Here is an 8,506-nt window from a genome sequence, read left to right on the forward strand (position 1 = left end):
AGTGAATCCCATATTTAAAAAACAAACAATGTTAAAAAAAAATATGGGCCCCCATATTAAACACGATGCGTATTCATAGCAAACACTAATATAATAAAGTTTTAAATACGGAGCACAAACTACAATGTTATATTAATCGTGTTTTAAACATAGTATCCCATATTGACAAAATCAAGCAATATATAAAAAAATGAATCTCATATTAAAAAAATAAATAATGTCAAAAAAAATAGTGCAGACTTTGTATTCTTAACAAACACTAATATAATAAAGTTTTAGATACGGAGCACAAATTACAATATTATATCAATCATGTTTTGAACATAGTATATATAAAAAAAATAAAAAAATTGGGCCTCATATTAAACAGGCCCATAAAAAAAAATTGTAAAAAAAAAAAAATTGTGGGCCTCATATATATTGACCCCATACTAAACAGTATCAAGCAATATATAAAAAAAAAAAGTGGAACCCACCATCTCCAAATTCACGGTAAAAAAAGTAGATCCCATATTAACAAAATCAAGCATTATAAAAAAAAAAAAATTGAACCCCATATTCAAAAAAAATAATGTCAAAAAAGACTTTGTATTCATAGTAAACACTAATATAATAAAGTTTTAGATACGGAGTACAAACTACAATGTTATATTAATCGTATTTTGAACATAGATATATATATATATATATATATTAAAAATAATGCAAATTAATAATGTCCAAAAAAAATGCACCCCATATTAAAAAATCAAATAATATTCATGTAATTTCCAAAGTATCTCATTAAGTCAATAATAATGGATTCATTACCGCGTGCGTATCAATCCATTAGTGGGAGCAAATGAAATTATTGTACGATAACATACTTAAAATACTTATATATTAAAATAAGATAGAATTTAATTACTTTTTTCATTTTTTCCTTACTCTAATAAATGTGAAAATAATTGTGGGCCCCATATTAAACACTATGCGTATTTGTAGCAAACACTAATATAATAAAGTTTTAAATACGGAGCACAAACTACAATGTTATATTAATCGTGTTTTGAACATAGTATCCCATATTGACAAAATCAAGCAATATATATAATAAAAAAAAATTGAATCCCATATTAAAAAAATAAACAATGTAAAAAAAAAAGTGCAGACTTTGTATTCTTAGCAAACACTAATATAATAAAGTTTTAGATACGGAGCACAAATTACAATGTTATATCAATCGTGTTTTGAACATAGTGTGTGTGTATATATATATATATTATATACATAAATATAATACAAACTAATAATGTCCAAAAGGGTGGGCCACATCTTAAACGACACCAAGCAATATAAAAGATAAAAATAAAAAAAGAAGAAACTATATAAAGCATGGGTTTAGACCCATGTTTCATCGTCCGTTGTCCCTTTAAAAAAAAAAAGGAAGAAAAAGTGGAAGCTGACCACATCCAAACTCACGGGAAAAAAAAGTGGATCCCATATTAACAGAATTAAGCAATATTAAAAAAAAATGTGAATCCCATATTAATAAAACAAACAATGTTAAAAAACAAATGCTTAGAAAATCAAACAATTAAATCAATAATAATGGACTCTTTAGAATAAGGAAAAAATTAATTTCTACTTTGTTTCATTTTAAACATGTAAAATTAATTTAATAATTTGAATTAGAATTATCTAAATCAAAATTTGATAAAAAATAATAAGTATTTTACACCGTTAAATTAATCGAATTAAAATTGAAAGTATCAACTGATATTCAAAATATTGCTATTGTTTTATCGAAAGAGAGGAAAATAGTTTCTTTTTAAACAAGTCTTCTCTTTAAAAGGTATTAATAAATTTTCGTAGCAAACACGAATAAAATAAAGTTTTAGATACAGAGCACAAACTACAATGTTAAATTAATCGTATTTTGAACATATATATATATATATATATATATATATATATTATCATTATCTAAACACAACTACATATACATAGATACACTATAATCCGAAGTGTTGGGCTCGTGCGCAGCACGGGCATAGGCCATCTAGTATATATATATTCCATTGCTGCCATTGTTCGGAGCTACAGCAACAATGCTACTCTTTTCTTCCGTGATTTCAGTCTTTGCCATGATCAAACTTGGCAACTTGCCTCACTACTAAAATATCACTATTTTCTCACTAAAATTTTCCACTGAAAAGCATTGGGTGGTTATTCCCCTTTGAATGTCGGTGGGAAAAATGTTACTAAATATAGAATAGGAACCTGTTTCCCAGCGTTTCAATAGAAACCTGTTTCCCAGCATGCGTTTTCCCAGTGAGCTGTATCGGCGGAAATGTTATAAAATTGTTGTACAAAACACGGAAATAGTAAAAAATTCTTGAAAGCTTGAGGCGTGTCGAAAGCACTGTCCTTAAGGATATTTCACCCGGTATGGGTGTATCCCCCAGGATTCAACAAGCTCTTCTAGTACAAAACTAGGAGCCAGAAACTAACAAAGATTTATCTCATAAAAACCCAACAAAACATAATGAGAAGAAGTACTTTTTCTATGTTTTTTTTTCCTCTCCTCCAAGATGAACCGATCACATATTATATATCAACTTAGAGCTTCTAATATCTGCCAGCCAACAAAAAAATTTAAGAATAATAAAGACCATAAAAGACCATAAAAGCAATTGGTCAAATGACCATATTTAGTTTATAAACCGTTGGCAACGGACAAATGTTTTCCATCATGAAATGCTACCATTAAGGCTAATAAAGTATAATTAAATCTTTTGTATTAAAGCCAATAAAAACATTAGAAATAGTCCTTTTATTTTTGAGATATTAGATAAAAATATTATTTTTCTAACAATCCCCCATATATCTCAAAAATAATAGAAGAAATAAAATAAGAAGTTTTGTTGGGTTTTCACATATGAGTACAATGCGTCAAATCTGGTGTCCCGTAGACTATGAACCAGACCTAGATAAAATAAGTTTAACTTACAGAACAATTGGTGAAATTTAGAACTTCTATGAACCAAATATTCTTTTGTAAGCCAGGGTATTATTCTATCACATTATACTCGCACAATCTTTGTCGTTGTCGCGGTTTTGCGCTAAGAGGCCATGCGCTTGTCCTGGTATTCATGAGTACTCTAGAAATCCGTCACAATTTCATAGGAGCGGCACCACTCCACACTCATATAGGTCCACCCATCAAGTGTATTCTGCAGGCAATACAAAACCTATAAAGGATATGGTAATGGATTAAGAGTTTATAACTCGGCCTACGGCTTTACCTTGCGAGTGCACTATATTCACACACCATAGGAAGGGATATAATTTTATAGTGCACCTTCGATCAACTCATGACTCGTTATTACCCATATGAACCTAATTCATGGGATCTCCAATCACATAGGTTGGGTTACCATCATTGTTGATCTTCTCAAGTTGACATAGTAAATCCCGTTCCCTCGATGTTTCGATTATCAATTTCCTTTGCAAAGGTTTAGTCGGAGGGATACCTTTAAATTCATTTACGACTTTACATAATCTATGGAAATAATTCCATCTCTTAGCATATGCTTTATCACATTATGTCTCAAACGTATGTGTCTATTTTTTCCCATTGAAAGATTTATTTTTCGCTATAAGCTATCGGCTGACAATCACAATGTATAGACACGAAGGTGTTGGTTTGATTCCTATTGGAATACTTGCTAAGAAGTTTCTCAACCAGCCTCGTGTGACCAACTCCAAAGCAACAAATTCGGATTCCATAGTGGATACGCAATTATAGTCTTGTTTGGTGATTTCCGTATTATGGCACCCCGAGGGTAAACCTGTGCTTGGCTAGTAGATTTTGTCTCATTGAATACGAGATCCGGTTAAGCATCAACATGTATCCTTCTAGTACGAGGAAATCCACTATATTTAATACGTAGTTCATAGTACCTCTCAAATATTTCAAGAGCCTTCTTAATGCATTCCGATGATCATTGTTAGGATTATGAGTATATCTGCTCAATCTACACTTTTGCATAAGCTATATCGGGTCTAGTAAAATTCATCAAATGCATTAAACTCCCAATAATTTGAGCATAATAATTTTGGCTTCTTCTCCATGATTCTTTTTCAATTGACTATTAGAATCAAAGGAGTGCTCACATTACCAATCAAAATTTTCAAACTTTTTAAAATTTTTTCTACATAATGTCCTTGAGTCAAAAATCAAACCATCATTGTCTCTAATTATTTTCATGCCCGAATAACACTTACTTCTCCCATATCTTTCATGTCAAAATTTGAAGACAAAAACTTTTTGGTCTCATTTACTATATCAAGATTAGAACCAAAGATAAGCATGTCATCCACATAAAGACATATAATAACGCAATGACTATCGACAAGTTTTGTATAAACACATTTGTCTACTTGACGAGAGGTAAAATCATTACCTAACAAAACTTGATCAAATTTTTCATGCCATTGTTTCGGAGCTTGTTTTAAACCATATAAAGACTTTATTAATTTACAAACTTTATTTTCTTGACCGGCCACTACACAACCTTCGGGTTGTTTCATATAAATTTCCTCTCTAAATCACCATTTAAAAATGCGGTTTAACATCCATTTGGTGAATAAATAATTTGTGAATAGATGCTGATACCAAATAAAACACGAATAGTGGAAATTCTAGTCACGAGAATAAGTATCAAAATAATCAATATTTTATTTTTTGATGAAACCTTTAGCAACAAGTCTAGCTTTATATTTATCAATAGAACCATCGAGATTATATTTCCCACGAAAATCCACTTACAACGATGGGTTTAGATCGGGGGGGTAAATTAACTAATTCCGGGTATTATTTTGTAAAATGGAGTTTATCACGGTTGATGGCTTCTTTCCAATGAGATGCATGAGGAAGAAATTGCTTCGAGAAAAAGTTAAAGGATCATTATCAACAATATAAGTGAAAATATCATTACCAAAAGATTTTTCTATCCTTGTCCTTTTACTTCTCCTCGAATCCTCATTTTCAAAATCATTTTGGAGAAGCAGGAACACTAGAAGTACTTTCTTTTTGAAAAATAGGAACATGAGAAATATTATCACGCTTTAAAGGAAAAATATTCTCAAAAAACTCAGCATTTTTTTGTTTCTACTATGGTGTTGCGTTCAATCACATCACTATTGATTACAAGAAATCTATATGCAGCACTATTATTAGCATAACCAACAAACATTCTGATCGGAAGTCTTGGACCCTATTTTTCTTTTCTTGAGATTAACGCTAACATAAACCAGCAAGACACCCCCTTGTACTTTCAAATATTTCAAGTTAGGAGGATAACCTTTCACAATTCATAAGGAGTTTTTAGAGTTTCTTGTAAGGAATTCTATTTTGTAAATGACAAGAACATAAAATAGCTTCACCCCCGAATTGTCGAGTGCACACATGAACTAACAAGCATACAATTCATCATTTCTTTTAAAGTCCTATTTTTCCGTTCGGCTATTCCATTCGATTCGGGTGAATATGGAGGAGTAACTTCATGAATAATTCCTTCCTTTTCACAAAAATCATTAAACAAGATATATTCTCCACCTATCGAGGATCTTACTCTTTTGATCTTCTTATTCAATTGATTTTCAACTTGATTTATACAACAAAAACATTTCAAAAGCTTCGTCTTTATTTTTCAACAAATATACCTTTGTATATCTAGAAAAGTCATCTATAAATGTGACGTAATATCTTTTACCTCCCTACTAGTCATGGTTGTTTCAAGTCTCCCAAATCGGTATGTGCACTAAATCCAATAAATCGGATTCTCCGAAACACGAAGCATGTGATTTCTTAAATTGTTTAGCCTCGGCAAATTTCACACTTATCAATACTTGAAAAATTAACATTCGAAATAAGTCCTTAGAATGCATTTTCTTAATATAAGATGAACTAACATGTCCAAGTCTAGCATGCCATAAATCAAAAGAATCAATCAAATAAGCGAAGTACTATTTTTTCCATTCACGACACTGAGAAACATTAAGTGCAAATAAACCATGGTTACAATATCCTTTGCCCACTAAAACATTATTTTTTTATTAAAGAAACCATATTGTATTCAAATAAAACCTTCACCCAGAAACTTTTCCTAATAATCCCACAGCAGAGACCAATTGGCTTGGATATTAGGAACATGCAATACTTCGATTAAAGCCAAAGTTTTCCCGGATGTGAGTTTAAGAAGAACTTTTCCCTTTTCCAAGAACTTTAGTGGTTCTTGAATCACCAAGATATATAAATTCTTCTCCTCTGATTGACTTGGGTGTAAGACATAAAATTATTTTTATTGGCACAAATATGCCTAGTAACACCGAAGTCTATTACCCGAGTTACTCACATTGATTTCAACGTTCTCTCGGGAAATGACCGCAAAAATAATATCATCTACTTTATCCAAATTAATTTTTGATTCAACAGGATTATCAATTTTCCCAAAAATTTCCTTGGAAGTTCTATTAATAATTTTGGGCTTGTAACCATGTTTATTTTCATTAAAAAGAGTAGAGATATACTTACCTACTTTAGTAGCATAATTCCAAAGTTGAGTAGTTTAGCAAAGACAATTATAGTTGAAAGTATAACAAAGAGTAGAACCTCCACACCAACAGTTTTATCGGCCATCCATGATTTTGTAATCCGACAAGTAAATGTCCATCCGATCACGTCACTAATCTTGTACACTTCACTCTTGGATACACCATAAAGTATCAAAATCATCAAGAACATAAATAAGACTTTCTTCGACAAAATAAGGTTAAATTTTCCGTGCTTCATGACAACAAGAAATATCCTTAAGATTGTTGTAAATTGTTGTACAAAACATGGAAATAGTAAGAAGTCTTGAAAAGCAAGGCGTGTCGTCTTGTCATCTTAAGGATATTTCACCGGTATGGGTGTATCACTTGAGATTGACAAACAAGCTTACAGTACAAACTAGGAGCCGGAAACTAACAAGATTTATCTCATAAAAACCCAACAAAACATAATGAGAAGAAGTACTTTTTCTATGTTTTTTTTCCTCTCCTCCAAGATGAACCGATCATATTATATATCAACTTAGAGCTTCTAATATCGCCAAACAAAAAAATTTAAGAATAATAAAGACCATAAAAGACCATAAAAGCAATTGGTCAAATGACCGTATTTGGAGTTTATAAACCGTTGGCAACGGACAAATGTTTTCCATTATGAAATGCTACCATTAAGGCTAATAAAGTATAATTAAATCTTTTGTATTAAAGCCAATAAAAACATTAGAAATAGTCCTTTTATTTTTTGAGATATTAGATAAAAATATTATTTTTCTAACAGGAAATGAGGTGGGAAAATCATACTTTATAACACAAATTTTTCACTTAATGTCGATGGGAAAAACCTATGTTTCTAGTAATGCCTCCTCGATCAAGCCGGGATTCCATTGGAAATTTGCGATGTTTGTGGCAGGGTCAATATTGCCAATTTTCATCGCAGAAATGTGAAAAAGAGGACACAAACATACCTTACTTCAAAAAAAATGTCATGTTCCACTTTTCAAAATAAATAACGCATGTTTTCATCATTACGATCATCTTTGTTTCTTTCTTTTTTAAAATTAATTTGGACTGTTTTTCGATTTGTGTGTGTCATCTTTGCGCAAAAGCCATGATGATCGATGTATCGTTTCAATTTTATCGAAGGTCTCCGAAAGGATCTTTATGATAATCTAGTTCATTATTTGCGATGTTTGTGTCAGGGCAAATGCCAATTCAATCGCAGCCATGTGTAAAAGAGGACACAAACATACGTTACTTAAAAAAAAAAAAATCAAGTTCCACTTTTCAAAATAAACAACGTATGTTTTCATTATGATCATCGTTATTTCTTTCTTTAGAAAAAAAATAAAAATATTTTGGACTAATTTTCAATTTGTGTGTTATCTTTGCACAAAAGCCATGTTAATCTTTTATGTGTTGTTTTAATTTTCTCGAATGTCCCCGAAAGAATCTTTATGATAATCTAGTTCATAATTATTTCTCATATTAGTAAGTTGTCTTGACTTGTCTCTTCCATTGATTGGTCTTACATGTAATACAAGATAATAAAACACTTTCTCCACGACTGCTCTACCCTTAAAAGAGTGTTTGCATCTCAGTCGAAAGCAAGATAGATTGATGCTTGGACAAGATTATGAGCCCAATGTTGTTTCAATTTCAGAAAGGGAAAAGGGTCAAAAATATCCATACTTTTCGTAAAATAGCAAAAATCATCGTTATAGGTTGGAAGTGTTTATCGCTGCCAAAAAGATTATAAAAGTAAACAAAAATATTCTATTTTTAACGGTTGTCCACCTTGACTTTTTAAAATCCTACATGGCCTAACATTTGGGTGAGGTGGAGGTAATACGTGGCATGCGGCTTTCCTCTGATCTCATTATCAAAGTTTTTCCTTTTCATTAATTATTAA

At 31.1% G+C, this 8,506-nt stretch overlaps 2 non-coding genes across 2 annotated transcripts; both read right to left on the minus strand.

Annotated features, from left to right (window-relative positions):
• Positions 1-7,654: 7,654 nt before the first annotated feature.
• LOC132042386 (U6 spliceosomal RNA) lies at positions 7,655-7,755 on the minus strand. Its single transcript, XR_009411463.1, has one exon. It is a non-coding gene; the product is annotated as a U6 spliceosomal RNA (small nuclear RNA).
• Positions 7,756-7,945: 190 nt separating this feature from the next.
• Positions 7,946-8,048, minus strand: LOC132042385 (U6 spliceosomal RNA). Its single transcript, XR_009411462.1, has one exon. It is a non-coding gene; the product is annotated as a U6 spliceosomal RNA (small nuclear RNA).
• Between the last annotated feature and the right edge of the window lie 458 nt (positions 8,049-8,506).

This window comes from Lycium ferocissimum, unplaced genomic scaffold (assembly GCF_029784015.1).
Source record: "Lycium ferocissimum isolate CSIRO_LF1 unplaced genomic scaffold, AGI_CSIRO_Lferr_CH_V1 ctg14905, whole genome shotgun sequence".
In the NCBI taxonomy this organism is placed as follows: domain Eukaryota; kingdom Viridiplantae; phylum Streptophyta; class Magnoliopsida; order Solanales; family Solanaceae; genus Lycium; species Lycium ferocissimum.